This window comes from Delphinus delphis, chromosome 4, assembly GCF_949987515.2.
Source record: "Delphinus delphis chromosome 4, mDelDel1.2, whole genome shotgun sequence".
NCBI classification, from domain to species: Eukaryota; Metazoa; Chordata; class Mammalia; order Artiodactyla; family Delphinidae; genus Delphinus; species Delphinus delphis.
In genome coordinates, this window is record NC_082686.1 from 45,245,798 (window position 1) to 45,268,351 (window position 22,554).

Genomic DNA, 22,554 nt, shown 5'->3' on the forward strand with positions numbered 1-22,554 from the left:
TATGGTTTCCTTTGCTGTGCAAAGCTTTTAAATTTCATTAGGTCCTATTTGTTTATTTTTGTTTTTATTTCCATTTCTCTAGGAGGTGGGTCAAAAAGGATCTTGCTGTGATTTATGTCATGGAGTGTTCTGCGAATATTTTCCTCTAAGAGTTTGATAGTTTCTGGCCTTACATTTAGGTCTATAATCCATTTTGAGTTTATTTTTGGTATTGTGTTAGGGAGTGTTCTAATTTCATTTCTTTACATGTAGCTGTCCAGTTTTCCCAGCACCTCTTATTGAAGGGGCTGTCTTTTCTCCATTGTATATTCTTGCCTCCTTTTTCAAAAATAAGGTGACCAGGCTTCCCTGGTGGCACAGTGGTTGAGAGTCCGCCTGCCGATGCAGGGGACACAGGTTCATGCCCCAGTCTGGGATGATCCCACATGCCGCGGAGCGGCTGGGCCCATGAGCCATGGCCGCTGAGCCTGCGCGTCCAGAGCCTGTGCTACACAACAGGAGAGGCCACAACAGTGAGAGGCCCGCGTACCACCAAAAAAAAAAAAAAAAAAAAGAAAAAGTAAGGTGACCATAGGTGCATGGATTTATCTCTGGGCTTTCTATCCTGTTCCATTGATCTATATTTCTGTTTTTGTGCCAGAACCATACTGTCTTGATTACTGTAGCTTTGTAGTATAGTCTGAGGTCTGGGAGCCTGATACCTCCAGCTCTGTTTTCTTTCTCAAGATTGCTTTGGCTATTTGGGGTCTTTTGTGTTTCCATACAAATTGTGAAATTTTTGTTCTAGTTCTGTGAAAAATGCCAATGGTAGTTTAATAGGGATTGCATTGAATCTGTAGATTGCTTTGGGTAGTAGAGTCATTTTAACAACGTTGATTCTTCCAATCCAAGAACATGGTATATCTCTCCATCTGTTTGTATCATCTTTAATTTCTTTCATCAGCATCTTATAGTTTTCTGCATGAAGGTCTTTTGTCTCCTTAGGTAGGTTTATTCCTAGATATTTTATTCTTTTTCTTGCAATGGTAAATGAGAGTGTTTCTTGATTTCTCTTTCAGATTTTTCATCATTAGTGTGTAGGAATGCCAGAGATTTCTGTGCATTAATTTTGTATCCTGCTACTTTACCAAATTCGTTGATTAGCTCGTTTTGTTTTCTGGTAGCATCTTTAGGATTCTCATTGTATACTATCATGTCATCTGCAAACAGTGACAGCTTTACTCCTTCTTTTCTGATTTAGATTCCATTTATTTCTTTTTCTTCTCTGAATCCTGTGGCTAAAAGTTCCAAAACTATGTTGAATAAGAGTGGTGAGAGTGGGCAACCTTGTCTTGTTCCTGATCTTAGTGGAAATGGTTTCAGTTTTTCCCCATTGAGAAGGATGTTGGCTGTTCGTTTGTCATATATGGCCTTTGTTATGTTGAGGTAAGTTCCCTCTATGCCTACTTTCTGGAGGGTTTTTATCATAAATTGGTGCTGAATTTTGTCAAAAGCTTTCTCTGCATCTATTGAGATGATCATATGGTTTTTCTCCTTCAATTTGTTAATATGGTTTATCACAATGATTGATTTGCGTATATTAAAGAATCCTTGCATTCCTGGGATAAACCCCACTTGATCATGGTATATAATCCTTTTAATGTGCTGTTGGTTTCTGTTTGCTAGTATTTTGTTGAGGATTTTTGCATCCATGTCATCAGTGATATTGGCCTGTAGTTTTCTTTCATTGTGACATTTTTGTCTGGTTTTTGAATCAGGGCGATGGTTGCCTTGTAGAATGAGTTTGGGAGTGTTCCTCCCTCTGCTTATTTTGGAAGAGTTTGAGAAGGATAGGTGTTAGCTCTTCTATAAATATTTGATAGAATTCGCCTGTGAATCCATCTGTTCCTGGGCTTTTGTTTGTTGGAAGATTTTTAATCACAGTCTCAATTTCGTTGCTTGTGATTGTTCTGTTTATGTTTTCTATTTCTTCCTGGTTCAGTCTCAAAAGGTTGTGCTTTTCTAAGACTTTGTCCATTTCTTCCGGGTTGTACATTTTATTGGCATAGAGTTGCTTGTAGTAATCTCTCATGATCTTTTGTATTTCTCCAGTGTCAGTTGTTACTTCTCCTTTTTCATTTCTAATGCTATTGATTTGAGTCTTCTCCCTTTTATTCTTGATGAGTCTGGCTAATGGTTTATCAATTTTGTTTATCTTCTCAAAGAACCAGCTTTTAGTTTTATTGATCTTTGCTATCGTTTCCTTCATTTCTTTTTCATTTATTTCTGATTTGATCTTTATGATTTCTTTCCTTTTACTAACTTAAGGCTTTGTTTCTTCTTTCTCTGATTGCTTTAGGTGTAAGGTTAGGTTGTTGAGATGTTTCTTGTTTCTTAAGGTAGGATTGTATTTCTATAAACTACCCTCTTAGAACTGCTTTTCCTACATCCCATAGGTTTTGGGTCATTGTGTTTCCATTGTCATTTGTTTCTAGATATTTTTTTATTTCCTCTTTGATTTCTTCAGTGATCTCTTGGTTATTAAGTAGTGTATTGTTTAGCCTCCTTGTGTTTGTATTTTTTACAGATTTTTTCCTGTAATTGATATCTAGTCTCATAGCATTGTGGTCAGAAAAGATACTTGATATGATTTCAATTTCCTTATATATACCAAGGCTTGATTTGTGACCCAAGATATGATCTATCCTGGAGAATGTTCCATGAGCACTTGAGGAGAAAGTGTATTCTGTTGTTTTTGGATGGAATGTCCTATAAATGTCAATTAAGTCCATCTTGTTTAATGTATCATTTAAAGCTTGTATTTCTTTATTTATTTTCATTTTGGATGATCTGTTCATTGGTGAAAGTGGGGTGTAAAGTCCCCTACTATAACTGTGTTACTGTCGATTTCCCCTTTTATGGCTATTAGTATTTGCCTTATGTATTGAGGTGCTCCTATGTTGGGTGCATAAATATTTACAATTGTTATATCTTCTTCTTGGATTGATCCCTTGATCATTATGTAGTGTCCTTCTTTGTCTCTTGTAATAGTCTTTGTTTTAAAGTCTGTGTTGTCTGATATGAGAATTGCTACTCCAGCTTTCTTTTGATTTCCATTTTCATGGAATATCTTTTTCCATCCCATCACTTTCAGTCTGTATGTGTCCCTAAGTCTGAAGTGGATCTCTTGTAAGCAGCATATATACGGGTCTTGTTTTTGTATCCATTTAGCCAATCTGTGTCTTTTGGTTGGAGCATTTAATCCATTTACATTTAAGGTAGTTATCGATGTGTATGTCTTATTACCATTTTCTGAATTTTTTTGGATTTGTTATTGTAGGTCTTTTCCTTCTCTGTGTTTCCTGCCTAGAGAAATTCCTTTAGCATTTGTTGTAAAGCTTGTTTTGTGGTGCTGAAAATCTTAGCTTTTGCTTGTCTGTAAAGCTTTTAATTTCTCCATTGAATATGAATGAGATCCTTGCTTGGTAGAGTAATCTTGTTTGTAGTTTTTTCCCTTTCATCACTTTAAATATGCCCTGCCACTCCCTTCTCGGTTGTAGAGTTTCTGCTGATAGATCAGCTGTTAACCTTATGGGGATTCCCTTGTGTGTAATTTGTTGTTTTTCCCTTGCTGCTTTTAATATTTTTTCTTTGTATTTAATTTTTGATATTTTGATTAGTATGTGTCTTGGTGTTTCTCCTTGGATTTATCCTGTGTGGGACTCTCTGCCCTTCCTGGACTTGATTGACTATTTCCTTTACCATATTAGGGAAATTTTCAACTATAATATCTTCAAATATTTTCTCAGTCCTTTTCTTTTTCTCTTCTTCTTCTGGACACCTATAATTCAAGTGTTGGTGCATTTAATGTTGTCCCAGAGGTCTCTAAGACCGTTCTCAATTCTTTTCATTCTTTTCTCTTTATTCTGCTCTGCAGTAGTTATTTCCACTATTTTATCTTCCAGGTCACTTATCTGTGCTTCTGCCTCAGTTATTCTGCTACTGTTTCCTTCTAGAGAATTTTTAATTTCATGTATTGTGTTGTTCATCATTGTTGATTTGCTCTTTACTTCTTCTAGGTCCTTGTTAAACGTTTCTTGTATTTTCTCTATTCTATTTCCAAGATTTTGGATCATCTTTACTATCATTACTCTGAATTCTTTTTCAGGTAGACTGCCTATTTCCTCTTCATTTGTTTGGTCTGGTGGGTTTTTATCTTGCTCCTTCATCTGCTGTGTGTTTCTGTGTCATCTCATTTTGCTTAACTTACTGTCTTTTGTGTCTCCTTTTTGCAGGCTGCAGTTTCGTGGTTCCCGTTGTTTTTGGTGTCTGTCCCTGGTGGCTAAGGTTGGTTCAGTGGGTTGTGTTGGCTTCCAGGTGGAGGGGACTAGTGCCTGTGTTCTGGTGGATGAGGCTGGGTCTTGTCTTTCTGGTGGGCAGGACCACATCTGGTGGTATGTTTTGTGGTGTCTGTGATCTTATTATGATTTTAGGCAACCTATCTGCCAGTGGATGAGGTTGTGTTCCTGTCTTGCTAGTTTTTTTCCATAGGGTGTCCAGCATTGTATCTTGCTGATCATTGAGTGGAGCTGGGTCTTAGCATTGAGATGGAGATCTCTGGCAGAGCTTTCACCATTTGTTATTATGTGCATCTGGGAGATCTCTGGTGGACCACTATCCTGAACTGAGCTCTCCCACATCAGAGGCACAGCCCTGACTCCTGGCTGGAGCACCAAGACCCTGTCAGCCACATGACATCAGTCTTTCAGAGTTCCACTCCAGTGCTCCATTGTCCACAGCCTCTCAAAAAGGATTCTTTCCTTGATGGTTAAATTCTCTGGCCCTTCTCTTTATTCTCTCCTGTATCTTGAGCTCCAGGTGTGGTCCTCAGGCAAGTCCCTTCATCTCTCCATGGCTCTGTTTTATCTTTCGGCGGACTGACTTGGACTCTGGCGTGCTGCCTGCTGGCCATGCCCTCAACCCCTGCCGCTGCCACAGAGAGCAGACAGTGCCACAGATAACTTTTTATGTTTGTGAACCTACACTTCCTCCATAAGGATATCTTCTTCCAGCACTTGTGCAATTGCTATTTCTTAATCTATCCTTCTTTACCACAATCTTTATTTGTCTTAGGTGAATTTGGCTGTTTCTTCCTTCTATTCCAGCCATCTGTCGATCTTTTATCAATAGTCATTTCCCAGCTCCATGATGTGAGAACTGCATCCTAGTTGCTGAAAGATTGCTGTGATCTGTAGGGGTAGATTGGGTTGTCACTACTACCACTAAGTAACTCTATGTACATTGATCCACCAAAAAACCAAGCGCCTTAGCGGGACGAGCATTGATGTGGATATTGACTATTATCATGAGGTCATTCTTTAAGGTGAGATTACACATTTCCCTCATTTGAACCATGATTCTCATTTCTTATATGCTACATCAACCTTTCAGCAAACCCTGTCAGCTCTGTCTTCAAAATGTATCACAGATTTTAGCCATTTTTTAACACTTCACAGCTCTATCCCTGGCCCAACCCACCAACATCTCTCCTGGCCTCCTTTCTCCCACCTTTTCCCTTCTGTAGTATGTTCTTCACCCATAGCACTGGAAGATCCCTTGGGATGTAAAGCAGATTGTTTCAGTCTGCTCAAAACCCTCTAATCACTTCTTGACTCATGGTAAAAGCTGGTTCACCTACCCAGCTCCCTCTTTAACTTCATCTCCTATAACCTCTCCCTTGCTCACTGCTCTTTGGAACCAATTTCTTCCTTCCTCTTCTTCAAACATGTCTCATGGACTCCCATCTCAAGACCTTTGTACTTGATGCCCCATCGAGTTACACCATTGCACCTCCCTCACATCCTTCAACCCCAAGGCAATGTTACTTTATTAGAAAAACCTCTAAGGACATTTATTTTTTGTGTGTTTTTTTAATTGAAGTATAGTTGACTTACAATGTGTTAATTTCTGCTGTACAGCAAAGTGACTCAGTTATACATATATATACATGCTTTTTCATATTCTTTTCCATTATGATTTATCACTGGATATTGAATGTAGTTCCCATGTGCTATACAGTAGGACCTTGTTGTTCATCCATTCTATATATACCAGTTTGCATCTGCTAATCCCAAACTCCCAATCCATCCCTCTCCCAACACCCTCCCCCTTGGCAACCACCAGTCTATTCTCTATGTCTCTGATTCTGTTTCTGTTTCATAGATAAGTTCATTTGTGTCATATTTTAGATTCCACATATAAGTGATATCATATGGTGTTTGTCTTTTCTGTCTGACTTATTTTACTTAGTATGATAATCTCTAGGTCCATCCATGTTGATTTAAATAGCACTATTTTGTTCCTTTTTATGGCTGAGTAATATTCCATTGTATATATGTACCACATATTCTTTATCCATTCATCTGTCGATGGACATTTAGGTTGTTTCCACATCTTGGCTATTATGAATAGTGCTGCTATGAACATAGGGATGCATGTATCTTTCTGAATTATAGTTTTGTCTGGATATATGCCCAGGAATGGGATTGCTGGATCCTATGGTAATTCTATTTTTAGTTTTCTGAGGAAACTCCATGCTGTTTTCCATAGTGGGTGCACCAACTTACATTCCCACCAACAGTGTAGGAGGGTTCCCTTTTCTCCACACCCTCTCCAGCATTTGTTATTTGTAGACTTTTTAATCATGACCATTCTGACCAACGTGAGGTAGTGCCTCATTGTAGTTTTGATTTGCATTTCTCTAATAATTAGCAATTTTGAGCATCTTTTCATGTGCCTATTGGCTGGCCATCTGTATTTCTTCTTCAGAGAAATGTCTCTTTAGGTCTTCTGCCCATTTTTCGAGCGGGTTGTTTGTTTTTCTGTTGTTGAGTTGTCTGAGCTGTTTCTGTGTTTTGGAAATTAAGCCCTAGTCAGTTGCATCTTTTGCAAATATTTTCTCCCATTCCATAAGTTGTCTTTTCATTTTCTTTATGGTTTCCTTTGCTGTGCAAAAGCTTTTAAGTTTAAGTAGGTCCCATTTGTTTATTTTTGTTTTTATTTCTATTGCCTTGGGAGGTGACCTAAGAAAACATTGGTATGATTTATGTCAGAGAATGTTTTGCCTATGTTTTCTTCTAGGATTTTTATGGTGTCATGTCTTATGTTTAAGTCTTTAAGCCATTTTGAGTTTATTTGTGTGTGGTAAGAGGGCATGTTCTAACTTCATTGATTTACATGTGACTGTCCAAGTTTCCCAACACCACTTGCTGAAGATGCTGTCTTTTTCCCATTGTATATTCCTGCCTCCTTTGTTGAAGATTAATTGACCATAGGTGTGTGGGTTTACTTTTGGGCTCTCTGTCCAGTTCCATTGATCCATAGGTGTGTCTTGGGGTCAATACCATGCTGTTTTGATTACTGTAGTTTTGTAGTATTGTCTGAAGTCTGGAATGATTATGCCTCTTGCTTTGTTCTTTTTCTTCAGGATTGCTCTCATAATTCTGGGTCTTTTATGGCTCCATATGAATTTTAGGATTATTTGTTCTAGTTTTGTGAAAAAGGTCATGCATAATTTGGTAGAGATCGTTTTAAATCTGTAGATTGCTTTTGGTAGTATGGCCATTTTAACAGTATTCTTCTAATCCAAGAACATGGGATATCTTTCCATTTCTCTGAATCATCTTCAATTTCCTGTATTAATTTTTTTATTAATGCTTTATAGTTCTCAGTATATGTCTTTCACCACCTTGTTGAGGTTTATTCCCAAGTTTTTTACTTTTTTGTGTTGCAATTTTAAAAGGTATTGTTTTTTTACATTCCCTTTCTGATATTTCATTGTTGGTGTAAAGAAATGCAACTGATTTCTGTATGTAAATTTTGTATCCTGCTACTTTGCTGAATTCGTTCATCAGTTCTAGTAGTTTTAGTGTGGAGTCTATAGGGTTTTCTATATAGTATCATGTCATCTGCATATAATGGCAATTTTACCTCTTCCCTTCCAATTTGGATACCTTTTATTTCTTTTTCTTACCTGATTTCTGTGGCTAAGACTTTCAATACTATGTTGAATAGAAGAGGTGAGAGTGGGCATCCTTTTCTTGTCCCAGATTTTAGTGGGAAGACTTTCAACTTTTCCCCATTGAGTACTGTATTGGCTGTGGGTTTGTCATAAATAGTTTTTATTATTTTGAGATATGTTCCCTCTATACCCACTTTGGTAAGAGTTTTTATCATGAATGGATGTTGAGCCTCTAAGGACATTTATAGAGTAGCAACATTCCTCCCACACTCCCTTTCCCCCTTACTCTGCCTTTTCTTTGCAGCAGTTGTTACCAACTGACATATATTTGTTCTATTTTGTTTTTTCCATTGTCTGTCTTCCTCTTTGTCTCTCCCACTCACTTCTGTGTCCTCAGCCATGTGGAAGGTGCTACATAAACTTTAATGAATGGATATATTGAATAGAATTTACAATATACAAAAATGATGAAAGCATTTATTCATACATTAAATGAATTTTATCCTCAAAAGGCCATAGCCTGGTATAGTATTGGAGTGAGGGGGCCAAGACAGTAATTCACCTTATACATGCCAGGATTGAGTGTTGTGATGGAGATATGATAAGGGACCATCAGCCTCTCAGAGAAAATGCAGACAAGTTAAACTGAGGAATCAAAGAAGACCAGCACAAGAGATGACTTCATCCTAAAGAGACTGGAGAGCAACTAAAGAATGTTAGAAGAATTACACAACCTTGCAGTTAAAATGATTATGCTGATGTCTTGTGGAAGGAGGATTTCAATAAGCAGTGATTGGCAGCAGAGAAACCAGTAAGAATGCAGGGATTCAGCAAGACACATAGAACAAGTCTCAGTTTCTGTTTTAATTTTCAAAACCAAAGTGGCTTGCACATATCTGAAAAGTTAAAGAAAATAGAAGGGCTTATAATGAAAAGCACAAGCATTCCGTTCTTCCTCTTGACTCTCCATCTAACTCCGGGTCCTATTCATCTATGGCAATACTTTTTAACTCACTCTGGTTTGTAAGTCCCATGATTACTTCCATATCTATTTTTACTTTAGACATTGTCTGTTGACTTCCTTTTATCATAAAGATTTAGCTTCCTTAGACACCCACCTCTCCTCTCAATGTAGTTGTTAACCTCTGTAACTGATGTTCCCTTTTTAACTTTAAATATTAAAGTCTTGTATATTATTCCAACGTATATACATGCTATTTTTTATACTTATGGCAGTTTCTTACCTATAATCAAAGTGGAAATGTGAAAACAACTTATTTTCAAATTACTGTGTGGTGTTTATAAAATGTTTTGGCCTTTTCTGCTAAGATTTCTAATACAGGAGCTCCTGGTACTCAGATGTCATTTTTGTCACGCTGAAAACAGAGAAAGATTTAGCCACTTTTAACCTGACTACTGAATTGTGTAGGTCCTTTTTAATGATGCCACCTTCTCCAGAGTAGGTTTGTTCTTCTATGTCCTATTGGTAATGCATGAATTCATGGCTGAGCCTCTCCAGAGCAGGCTTCAGCAAACTATGGCCCATGGACCAAATTGCCTGTTTTATTAGGACACAGCCCTGCACATCTGTTTAGTCATTGTCTATAGCTGCCCTCATGCTACAACTGCAGAATTAAGTAATATTAAGTAGTTGCAATACAGTCAGAATTTTCCACAAGCCTAAAATATTTATTATCTGGTCCTTGGGAAAAAAAAAAAAAAAAACCTGCTCTACACTGTTGTAAGACTAGAGCAACATCCAGTATATCCAGACTCTGACACATGAGCACCTGCATTCCTAAATCCTATTCTCCTGCTTCCATTTGGATTGATACGTGGGGCTCATCCTTTATCCTGGTCATTTAACTAAGTTAAAGCCACTATTTCCTCTATCACAGGATCTTCCTCTTTTTTGCTGAAACAAACCTTCCATTTGCTTCCTAACTGAGGGTGGAAAGTTTGCAGATGAGTTATATTTTCTTTTAGATCTGAAAATGTCTTTTCAATAAATGCAATAAGTAATTTGGGCATAGAATTGTAAGTTAAAAATATTTTTCCCTCTGGAGGCTCTGAATGAGACATTTTGGGCACTTAGGGACCTGTTTTATTGGAGATACTCAAATGCCAATATGTGGTTTGTAGTTTCCCTGGGAATTTTTTTTTTCTAGGAAAGAATCTTCTGATATTTTGTAGGAATTAGTGGTCAGTTCTTCCCTTTAAAATTTTCAGAATATACCGTTGCCCTGTTTGGGGCCCACTTCTCACTCCTGCCCTTTGCCACAATGGGTGTACCTGAGCCAGGAGTCCATCTGTGGTTCCGCCATGTGAATTTCTCTCCTCTCAACGAAAACAATCTTTTCTCTTCTTTTTTGTACCCTACTACACATATCAATACTCCCCAATCACTTTCCATGTTTAAAAATTTGCTAAACTCTCATCCACTGAAGTCCCATTTCTGGTCCTTTATCCTAAAGGATTACACCTAGTGATTTTCTTTTCTATTATTACAGGGGCATCAGACTGGGAAGGGAGATAGGCCCATGTTTATGCTACCATCTTTAAACAATTGCCAGACCTACTATGTTTTCAGTGCTCTACAAAATGAGACAATCCCTGGAGATACCTCAAAAATAAATGTATTCTTCTAATATATATTGATTTTTGACTCTCTCCCTTATTTTAACCCAAAGCCCTTTTCATGTTATTTTTCACAACATGATATAAGACTATTAGAATTGTTTCCTATTTATCTTCCTAAATAAACTTTAAATTTCTAACATTAAAAATCAATTAAAAATCCGTATGATTCAAAATATTTTGTTAAAGAGCATGTTGGGCTTACTTTTGATTAAATAAAACATAAAAGCAAATGATGGATCCATAAATAGACTGATCTGTTTTTATCTAAAGATAGCAGCTAGTGTGTGGAAATACTAGTTTTATAATACCTCAAATAAAAATTTCCCTGTATATGCAGACTAAATGCAATATATTTTACTCAAGTTGTGGATATTTTTTCTGTTGTTATTTAGCAGCATCCATGACAAGTGACATGCAGCTTTTGTTTATTCCATTAACATAAACATGAAATATTCCTGTTCATGCTTTTCTGTGCAGTGAAATTCAAAGGAATCATCTGGCCTTCCATTATTTAAAAAAGAAAAAAGGAAAAGAAACAATGACAAAAAATTATTTAGCATCTTTCTCTGCTCTGCTTACAGTCTTATATGCCTGGTCAAAATGTTTTTTAAAGTTTCTGAAAATTCTACTGCTCATTAATCTGAATTTCAATGAGTCATATGATATATATTCACATTATTATAATGCATTTTTCTTTACTTCTGTCTTCCATTAGCCTATTGAGGTTTTTTAATTTACATTTTTTAATTTGATTGTAAAATTCAGTGTGATAAAACTTAGAAAATACTTGAAACATGATAATATTGCGGTTGTCAACCATTTCTTGAGCTTTTAATCTAATAAATAAGACTAGATGTTGTTTATGTGATTTTAACAGATATTCTTGCAGAGCTCAAGTAGCAGAGTTCAACCCATTATTTTTCCTTTCAAACATGATAACTGGTGCCATCTAATCTGGGATGGCTACTGCTATTCATGGCTAATTTGGGGACACTGGAATTAATATATAGTCTTAAATTTGGAGTTGCACGTACCATACCAAAAGTGTAGATTTTGAATGGATTAAAAATCTAAGGATCTGCTTAAGAAATGCATTCCTAGAATGCTAGGTTGATAAGAATTTTCAAGGTATATATTCCATATACTGTTTATATCCTTAAAAAAAAAAACCCAGAATTTTCTTGCTGGATGAGAGGAGTAATCCACCCCAGCAATGAGAGTGGTACTAGTAGACATTATGGAGAAGAGTGTTTATCTCCACTGAGATTCCAAAAAGTATGGTTTTCCTCTGGACATCCCTGAATTAATTAGTTCTAATACTATCAGTGGTTTATTTAAACAAGCTTGAAGGTCCTACTATTTGTTAAATTTCCACAATTTGTTAGTTCAATAATGTACATTTTAAATGAATTAGTTTATATAAAGAGCTTAAAATAATGCTTAGTACCTACTTGGCTATTATTATTCTTTTCATGTAATAGGAGGCAATGAGTTAAAGTATATTAAGAAATAGTTTTTCAATGGCCATGCTCAAGCTCAAAGGGTTGCCTATTCTAACACTTTGTGAACAATATTTTCATAATTTCTAAGGTGACATTCAGTATTAGGGATAACAGTCCTGGACTTTAGTTTCTTAAATCTTTCAGCAAGGAGGTATATAAAAACATTCCAAAAATGGAAAGCAAAAATTGGCAGTAGAAGTATAATCAAAAATTGATAAATCTGCCAATATGGTAGGAATTTCTGATACACTTTCTTTAATAATTGCTAGATCAAGTAGAAAATAACCAGTGAGGCTAGAGGGAGTGGAGAATATAATTAACAGATTCTATCTTATGGATATATAGATAGAATGATAAACCTAAATTTGCCAAATCACATTCCCTTTATTTATTTTTATTCTTTTAAGTTATTACAAAATATTGGCTATTTCCCTGTATTGTATTATACATCCTTGTAGCCTATCTTACACCTAATACTTTGTACCTCCCACTCCCCCACCCCTGTGTACCCCTCCCTCCTTTCTCTCCCCACTGGTAACCACTAGTTCTTTATATCCGTGAATCTGCTTCTTTTTTGTTATATTCACTAGCTTGCTGTACTTTTTAGATTCCACATATAAGTGATATCATACAGTATTTGTCTTTCTCTTTCTGACTTATTTCACTCAGCATAATGCCCTCCAAGTCCATCCATTTATATATATATTTTTATATATATATTTATTTATTTATATATATATATATATATATATATATATATATATATATATATATATATATATATATATATATCACATCTTCTTTATCCATTCATCTGTTGATAGACACAACAGGTTGCTTCCATATCTTGGCAAATGTAAAAATAATGCTGCTATTAACATTGGGATGCATGTATCTTTTCCAGTTAGTGGTTATTTTGTTTTTTGTTTCTTTTTCAGATATATACCCAGGAGGAGAGTTGCTGGGTCAAATTGTAGTTCTATTTTTAGTTTTTTGAGGATGCTCCATACTGCTTTCCATAGTGGTTGCACCAGTTTACATTCCCACCAACAGTGTACAATGGCTCCCCTTTCTCCATGTCCTTGCCAACATTTGTTATTTGTATTCTTTGTGATGATAGCCATTCTGACAAGTGTGAGGTGATATCTCATTGTGGCTTTGACTTGCATTTCCCTAATGATTAGCGATGTTGAGTATCTTTTCATGTGCCTTTTGCCTATCTGTATGTCTTCTTTGGAAAAGTGTGTATTCAGGAGTTCTGACCATTTTTTTATCAGGTTGTTTTTTTGATGTTGAGTCGTATGAGCTCTTTGTATATATCGGATAGTAATCTCTTATCGGTGATATCATTTGCAAGAATTTTCTCCCATTAAGTAGGTTGTCTTCTTGTTTGGTTGATGGTTTCCTTTGCTGTGCCAAAGCTTTTAATTTTAATTAGGTCCCATTTGTTTATGTTTGCTTTTATTCCCTTTACTTTAGGAGATGGATTCAAAAAATATTGCTGCCATTTATGTCAAAGAGTATTCTGCCTATGTTTTCCTCTAGGAGTTTTATAGTGTCCAGTCTTACATTTAGACCTTTATTCCATTGTGAGTCTATTTTTGTATATGGTGTTAGAGAATGTTCTAATTTCATCCTTTTACATGTAGCTGTCCAGTTTTCCCAGAACCACAAAGTTCCCAGACTGTCTCTTCTCCATTGTGTATTCTTGCCTCCTTTGTCTAGATTAGGTGACCATAAGTGTGTGGGTTTATTTCTGGGTTCTCTATCCTGTTCCATTGATCTATGTGTCTGTTTTGGTGCCAATATCAAACTGTTTTGACTACTTTAGCTTTGTAGTACAGTCTGAAGGCAGGGAGCCTGATTCCTCCAGCTCTGTTCTCCTTTCTCAAGATTGTTTTGGCTATTTGGGGACCTTTTGCACTTCCATACAAATTTTAAGATTATTTGTTCCAGTTTTGTGAAAAATGCTATTGGTGTTTTGATAGGGATTGCACTGAATGTAGATTGCCTTGGTCATTTTAACAACATTGATTCTTCCAGTTGAAGGACTCAGTATATCTTTCCATTAGTGTGACACTTGCAATTTCTTTCGTTAGTGTCTTACGTTTTCCTAGTATAGGTCTTTTGTCTTCTTAGGTAGGTTTATTCTTAGGTATTTTATTCTTTTTGATGCGATTGTTAATGGGATTGTTTCCTTAATTTCTCTTTCTGATAGTTTGTTGTTAGTGTATAGAAATGCAACAGATTTCATTATACTAATTTTGTGTCCTGCAACTTTACCAGATTCATTGATGAGCTCTAGTAGTTTTCTGGTGGCATCTTTAGAATTTTCTATGTATAGTATCGTGTCATCTGTAAATAGGCAAATCACATTCTCTTAAAATACAAAAATATTAATGAAAACTGACCATGTACTAGGCCATGAAGCAATTTGCAACAAATCAGATTTTTATAGAATACATTTCTAACCAAAGTACAATTAGCTTAGAAATAAATAGAAAGGTAACATAAAAAATTAGACAGTTTAAAACATAGTTTTAAATAACTTGTGTGTTATTTTTAATGTAATTAAATAACATTATATAACTCATGGCTTATTTTAATATAAATGAGAAAATCTCTAGAGCTAAATAAAATGAAAAAATCACATTTTAAAACTCATGTGGTACAATAAATGCCGTACTTTAGAGGTAAATACATATATAGCCTTAAAATGCTTATTTTAGAAATGAAGAACTACTAAAAGTTAATGAGCTAAGCATCCAACTTAACAATTTAGAAAAAGAGAAATAAAATAATCACAAAGAAACTGGAAGGTAAATAGTAAAGAAAAGATTAAAAACAGTAAATAGAAAACATAATAGAGAAAAAATAAAAAATTATTTTCTTAAAAATGTTAATAAAATTATAAAACTGATAAAAAAGATCAAGAAAAATATAAGGTATAAGTAAACAATGTTACAGATGACAAAGGAAAAGATATAGCTACTAATAAATAAATATTTAAAAATCAATAGTAAAATATAAACAGTATGTGGCAATAAATTTAAAAACTGGATAAAGGAGACAAGTTTCTAGAAGATTGTATATTACAAAACCTCAGGAGGACCAAGATCCTATATTGTCCTATATCCACTCCATAAACTGTATCAGTATTTAACAGTTTTTTCCCCACAAAGGAAATTTAGGATCTAAATTTTGAGGGTTGGGGTGGGGTGCAAATTTTACCAAACATGTAATTCCAAAACACATATACAGAAATGCTTTCAAAGAATATTATAGTTTTATTCCCCAGACAAATCTGTGGACTGAGAAAAGTTTGTTTGATTTGTATTTTGGTATTAATGAAATATAATGGTAGGCAGTTTTCTTAGGTTGGATATATCACTGAACAAAAATTATTTCCTCACTTCTTTGGGGTTTGTTTCAATAATAATATTCTAAGTGCTTATTTGTTCAGTTAGCGTAAAGGAGTGAAATTATAACAAATTATAAATGGCAAAAATGTTGCTCTATAATGTTTATAATAATGACTCATATGACATTTGATGGTAAAAACTGTCTTTTAAATAATAAAAAAGCTGATTGCAAAGCTCTTTAAAGAGAAATTTGTTAAGATAAGTTATGTTATAGGTAATAGCATGGAAACTGCATATACTATAATAGTTAATCAATAAAGGATCTTAATTATATACAGAAAAATAGTATATAGTATTAGTGCACATTTAAGAAAAATAATATAAACTTTATGCTTAGGAAATAGAGTAGAAGTATATACACCAAAATGAGATTGTATTTCAGTTATTTGGCCTATGGGTGATAGCTTCTTTCCTTTCAAGTTTTTGCTCTAGCAAATGTTCTCATTTTAATTTCACTGAATTTAGGTAGCATCCTACAATTGGTAGCACTCATAGTTTAATTTGCAACAGTATTTCCTTCCTAGAAACACATATAATAATGGTATATATTGCAATCTAGGACTCAGTGAAAACATCTTCTGAATAAATAAAATAATGAAGCATAAGCTTTTCAGAAGATGAACTACGATGAATGTCTTCTGAAGGACAAAACTGACTGAATAAAAGTTTGCCTAAAATCATGTTCACATTAGTGAAAATAGCGCTTTAACATGAAAACAAACTTTTTAATGTTCATTTTATTAGAACATGCGCCTGTTACTATCCCTTGAGAATAAATAATCACATTAAAATGTCTACAATTCTGAATCATGGTTTAATTTACAGAGTCATTACTGATTATGCATATTTTCTTTAAGATAAAATGAACTAATATAGGTTTATTATAAACCTTTGGTATATTAAAGCTATTCAAAGTCTTTATTGCAATTAAAGAATTGTGTAGGGCTTCCCTGGTGGCGCAGTGGTTGAGAGTCCGCCTGCCAGTGCAGGGGACACGGGTTCGTGCCCCCGTCCGGGAAGATCCCACATGCCGTGGAGCGGCTGGGCCCGTGAGCCATGGCCGCTCAGCCTGCGCGTCCGGAGCCTGTGCTCCGCAACGGGAGAGGCCCCAACAGTGAGAGGCCCGCGTACCGCAAAAAAAAAAAAAAAAATTGTGTAATATCACTTTTAATAGTAACTCAGGACACTCACTGGCCTTTTTAATCAAAATAATCATCTCTGTATTTTTGGAAAGCTGATTTTTCTCCCATTTTTGAAAACATTTTGACCACTACAGCTGACAGTCTACTAGCTTCTCTTAGTCATGCTTGACTAAACACAAGTCCTCTGCTGTGAATACTGATTATGTTTACTGCCTGACTGAATTCCAAAATGTCTTATTTGTGCTAGTGCAGGAAATCATACATGCTGGGGGAAATGATACTGTCTCACGCTTGCCCACTCAAGTAACACTTGAAAACTTTTAATGTGTACTTTCACATAGAGGATTCAATACTGATGAAGGTGTCTGTCATGAGGATGTCAGTCCAATAATGCAGTCAGGAAACATTAGACCCATGCTGTTCATGATGATAGACACTGGGGATTAAAATGAAGACAAAATCCCTGTGCTCAAAATTTTCACAGTGTAAAGGAGAAATGAATGAATAGAAACTTACAGCTAATGAGAGAAGTGTTGTTAATAGAAAAATATAAAAGGGGGGCATTGGAGAGTAATAAAGGATCATGCTTAAATGGAGGATATTATCCAGCCTAAAATGGAAACTAATATTTGAGAACTAACTCTTAGCTAAAAGCCATCCATGTATTATTATAAGTTAATGGCTTAATAAAACACAAATTAATTATTTTACAGTTCTGGGAGTCAGAAGTCCAAAATCAGTCTCATTGGGTTAAACTCAGGGAGCTGACAGTGCTGATTCACTCTGGGCACATCAGGGAAGAATCTGTTTCCTTGACTTTTCCAGCTTCTAAAGGTCTCCTGCCTTCCTTGGTTCAAGTTCCCTTCTCCATCTTCAAAGCCACCAGCATAACATCTTCAAATCTCTCTCTGACTTCTCTTACCTCTGTTTCCATCATCCCATCTCCTTCTCTGACTCTCCCTCCTGCCTCCCTTTTATAAGAACCTTTATGATTACATTGGACCCAACTGGATTGTCCAGGATAATCACATCTCAATCCCTTTTGCTGTATAAGGTAACATAGTCACAGATTCTGTGGATTAGAATGTGAACGTCTTTGGAGCTACTAAATGAATTAAGGGATAAAGACAGAAAAGCAGGTTTTAAGAGAGATTATGGTTGAATTGTGTCCCCCCAACCCTGAAAATTTATATGTTAAATCCCTATCCCCAATGTGAATGTATGGGGAAATAGGGCTTCTAGGTTTTAATTAAAGTTAAATGAGATCATAAGGGTGGGATCCTAACATGATAGGATTGGTGACTTTATAGGAAGAGGAAGAGGGAGAGATCTCTTCCTTCTCCATGGCCTCACCAAGGAAAGGACATGAGGGCACAGTGAGAAGGTGGCCGTCTCCAAGCCAAGAAGAGAGCTCTCAACAGGAAACCAATCATCTGGCACCTTGATTTTAGATTCCCAAACCTTCAGACCTGTGAGAAAATAAATTTCTGTTGTTTAAGCCACCCAATCTGTGGTATTTTTTAATAATAGTGCAAGCCAGCTACTATAGGAGATAATGATAGGATTGCCCTTAGAAGACGTCTAGGTAGTTATGCAAGTCTGGAGTTCAAGAGAGAAGTCTGAGCTGCAAGCGTAGATTTGGAACTTAACAATGTAAAGGCAGTAGCTGGTGGTAGTGAAAGATATTACCCTGAGATAGTGTGTGTACTGAAAAGGGACTATACTGAGAAAAGAACTATATATTTCTAGTAACACTTCTATCCAATGCAGAGTGCTCAGCAGCCTGGTTATGGGAGGAGAGACTGGCAGGTGTTTGAACCGGTCCTAGGTTTCATTTGCAGAGAATGGGTGGCCACAAGCCTAGTGAAAATATGTAGTAACAGTAGGAGCTGCCAGAGGCAGTGCTAGGTACTTTTACTTCTTATAATTCTGCAAATCAGATAGTCACGTTTTATAGATAAGGAAACGGAGACTCAAAGGCATTGAGTAACTTTCTCTGGGTCACAGAGATTTTTGTAAATTAGATTTTATTTCTAAAATGGTCCTTCTGATGGCAGCATAGAGAATAAATTTTTAAAAAGCATCAAGCAGAGTTTTGAAATGCAAATATTTTTTAGTCTAAAGAGCTCTTTCAATCTGCCTTGAGGGAAGAAAGCAGGTGGTATGAGAGGCCTGTGGTAGAGGCTGATACCGGATTAAAAAAGTGTTCTAGGAGTAGAGGTAACAGTGAGTTTGAAAAGTCAAAATAATATGAATAAGAGTATTCAATAAGTGAGTAATACACTGGACTTTATGATGTCAGAGATAGAGAAAACTTTAATCTTCTTGAGGACAGAGTTATAATTGGGAGTTTGTTTCAGCAGAAAAGAATAAAAACTTTCTCAGAAAGAAAAAGAGGCTGTCTGATGTTTGGAATGTGGTGTGGGAAAAAATGGATAATGCGTTACTGACCTCATTCACTAGAGAAATCCTTACCCCCCCTTGTTTGATAAGGAAGTCATTCTCTTGTCTTAAAGAAATCCTGCTTTCTGGATTAGGCTTTAAGAACCCAGCAGTGAAGGATACTTAGAGTGACATATTTAACATACTCTCTATGGCATCAGTATAATTTTAAAGGACTCAGTGGTTACATGGAATTTTTCTTAGACTAAAAAGCTTTGTAAAAATTTACACATTTATCTCTCAAGAAAATAGGTGGTAAGTATTTAAACTATCCACAATGATACTAAAGCAGGAAAAAGTAATATGACTTCCTTTAATGCCACAAAACAAATTAGTGGTGATGCCAGAAATAGAAGCCCTATCTTGTAAACCTGTCCTCTTCCATGTCTTAGTCGACTCTTCCTATTGACAAGCCTTGTTAAACACGAGAAGTCTTGCATTGTGTTGAACCTTTCTGTGAAGTTGAATCAGAAACATTCAAATATCATTTCAACTGGTGTGAGATTATGTTTTCAAAAAGATATTGTTCTCTTTCATATGTGGGAGGTGTGCTGTGTTCTCTTTCATATGTGGAAGAAACCAGACAGAATTAGTCATAAGGATTCTGGTATTTCATCCCTGAATGACAGACAGTGAATGCAATGGGGTGTGTGACCCTCCTGATAATAATAATGGAATTTACCTTAAGACCTCAAGAGACTAATAAATCCCTCTAGAACTGAATTAAAAATCTGTTACATGATTTTCCTCTATGCCTCTTCTTTTTTAACTCCTTATATGACACTTTATTTTTTTTACTCCTTATATGACACTTTAAACTATTCTTCCTGTTGCCTTTATACTCAGAAATGAAACTGGATTGTTTGTAGTTAATTTTTTTTAACTTAATACAGAAGGTATTGAGGTTAACTGTATACAATGAAAGAAGAGCAAAAATTGGAAAATTTTTACTCTCTCTAAGATATCCCAACTTTGAGTCTAGAGTTATGTTTTCCCCACATTCATGCAGCAAATATTAAAGAAGTGCTTATTATGTACTAAGCACTGAGAGTACAATAGGAAATAGAGACAGTTAATCCCTGTGCCATCATGACTTAGATTACAGTTGACTGGATAGAATTAAGGGGAAGTGTTGAAATGGAGGGATAGTTACTAAATGAGTAAACTAATTAAAAATGAATTTCAAAGATAATTTCACATAGTTAAAAGTGCTATACAGTAAATATGTTATACTAATGCTCTCAAGCCAAAGACCCCAGGAACACACTATAGTTGAAAAAGCTGGATTTGTTGCTCATTTCAGCAAGGGAAAACAGACACCATGGGGAACTCTAGTGTGTGTCAGTAAGAAGGTGTTAGAAAGAACCTATTATAGCACTTGGGCTTTGGTTGGGTGATGTGGCAGGGAGTCCAAGAAAGCAGGAGTTTGCTCTGGATTAAATGCTGTCAGAAAGCAATGGCAAATCTGCAACTGAATATCTGTTCTCATGGCCTCCTACTGGGTGCCTCCATCACCCTGTGATGGCCAAATACACAATGCCTTACACTGAACAGGTGAGATTAACAGGTACTTATTCATTCCATATACTTACAGCCTGGGCGGGGGGGGTGGGGAGGAGGGACACCATATGCCACACAAGACCACCTGGGCTACACTTGGGAACCCAGTGGACAACCGGGGGCTGTGGGAGACAGGCTTTGTAGTGTCAAGAGGGTAGGGTACCCCCGATACCCTCAGCAGGATGTGACTGGCTTGCTTGAATCATTCCCCAGGCTGGCAGGAGAACCTGTCACTCAGGGATGAGGAGGAACTGCATCTTATCCGTTTGATAAGGTGGGTTGTTTGGCCTTATCTGTGGGAGCAGAGTGAGGAGAAGAACCCGTGGTAAAGCCATTTGAGGCCCTCCCTGTTCCCCCGTCAAACAGCACATAATATTGGTCCTTAGTTTTAGGACTTCTACCATAGTATCTCAGTGAGTCTTATCTACAGGGAAGGGAGACTAGAACAAGAATAAGGTTTTAATTGGTAGAGAAGTAGCAGTCACTCATTTCAGCCAAGAGAGGAGATGTTTAGTATTTTGGGCAATGTGACCTTGCCTTTTTTCTGTGCTTAGGCAAAATTATGCAGTAGCCTTGCTCCGTCTCATTTTATTGTGTCTCAGAGTAACCTGGTTGAGGTTGAGGTTGGTATAATGTCTGATAGGAGAATAACATAGCCTAGCTCTGAGAGCGAGGCCGGCTTCTGATTGTAGAGCTGCTATTTTTTTCTGTCTCATTTGGAGGGACCTGATGTTGGTGGGGGACTAAATGAGATGGGTTCATCAGAGTAAGTTTCTGAAGAGGGGAAAGCTTGGCATTTGCTGCTTATATGAAGCCATCACGTAGAGAAGAACTGAGCAGGGTGGAGACAAGGGAGGAAGGGGAACAACTTGTAGAGAGTGTTCCCGTCAGAGGGAAACAGCAAGTGTGATGAAAGAAGCATGTCATTACACCTGAGAGGTATGTTTTATTTTATTTATTTATTTTTTAACATCTTTATTGGAGTATAATTGCTTTACAATGGTGTGTTATTTTCTGCTTTATAACAAAGTGAATCAGCTATACATATACATATATCCCCATATCCCCTCCCTCTTGTGTCTCCCTCCCACACTCCCTATCCCACCCCTCTAGGTGGTCGCAAATCACCGAGCTGATCTCCCTGTGCTATGCGGCTGCTTCCCACTAGCTATCTATTTTACATTTGGTAGTGTATATCTGTCCATGCCACTCTCTCACTTCATCCCAGCTTACCCTTCCCCCTCAAAAATAATGGTTCTGAAGAACCTAGGGGCAGGGCAGGAATAAGACGCAAACGTAGAGAATGGACTTGAGGACACGGGGAGAGGTATGTTTTAAAAAACCGTCAGGAGCATGGCTTTCTGCTTCAGTGACTCTCAAGGGGTTGGAGGTAAGGGAGTACCAGAATCTCAGAACAGGGGGAGCAAACTTTCAGAAAGCCTCCAGGGGATGTCGATATGATAATCCTCCAAGACAGATTGTCCCTTGTTGCCTCTATCCTCCTCCACAGTTTTAGTTAAACGATATAGGCTTTATGTGGAAAATCCAATTCTAATTGATAATTTAATATAACCCTATATACCATACAACAAAATTGCTTGTCCAGAAAGGTTTTAACACCATCCAGGGAGAGAGATGGGATTGTTAGCAAGTGCGTGGTCTGTCAGTGGCAGAAGATCAATTATCCTAGATATATTTTTCTTGACTCTCTTGAAACTAGATAGACTGTAGTGATTTTTCCAGACCATCTAATATACAACCTATTTAAGCGAGGTCTCCATTTTATAGTGAAGGATTCCTAATATATGGTTTTATCATTCCATCTACCTGTGCATATCTAGTTAATG

General features: G+C 36.5%; 1 protein-coding gene across 2 annotated transcripts in view; it reads left to right on the forward strand.

Annotated features, from left to right (window-relative positions):
- EPHA6 (EPH receptor A6) overlaps window positions 1–22,554 on the forward strand; it is an 867,569-nt gene that overhangs the window by 604,261 nt on the left and 240,754 nt on the right. The window lies entirely within an intron of this gene.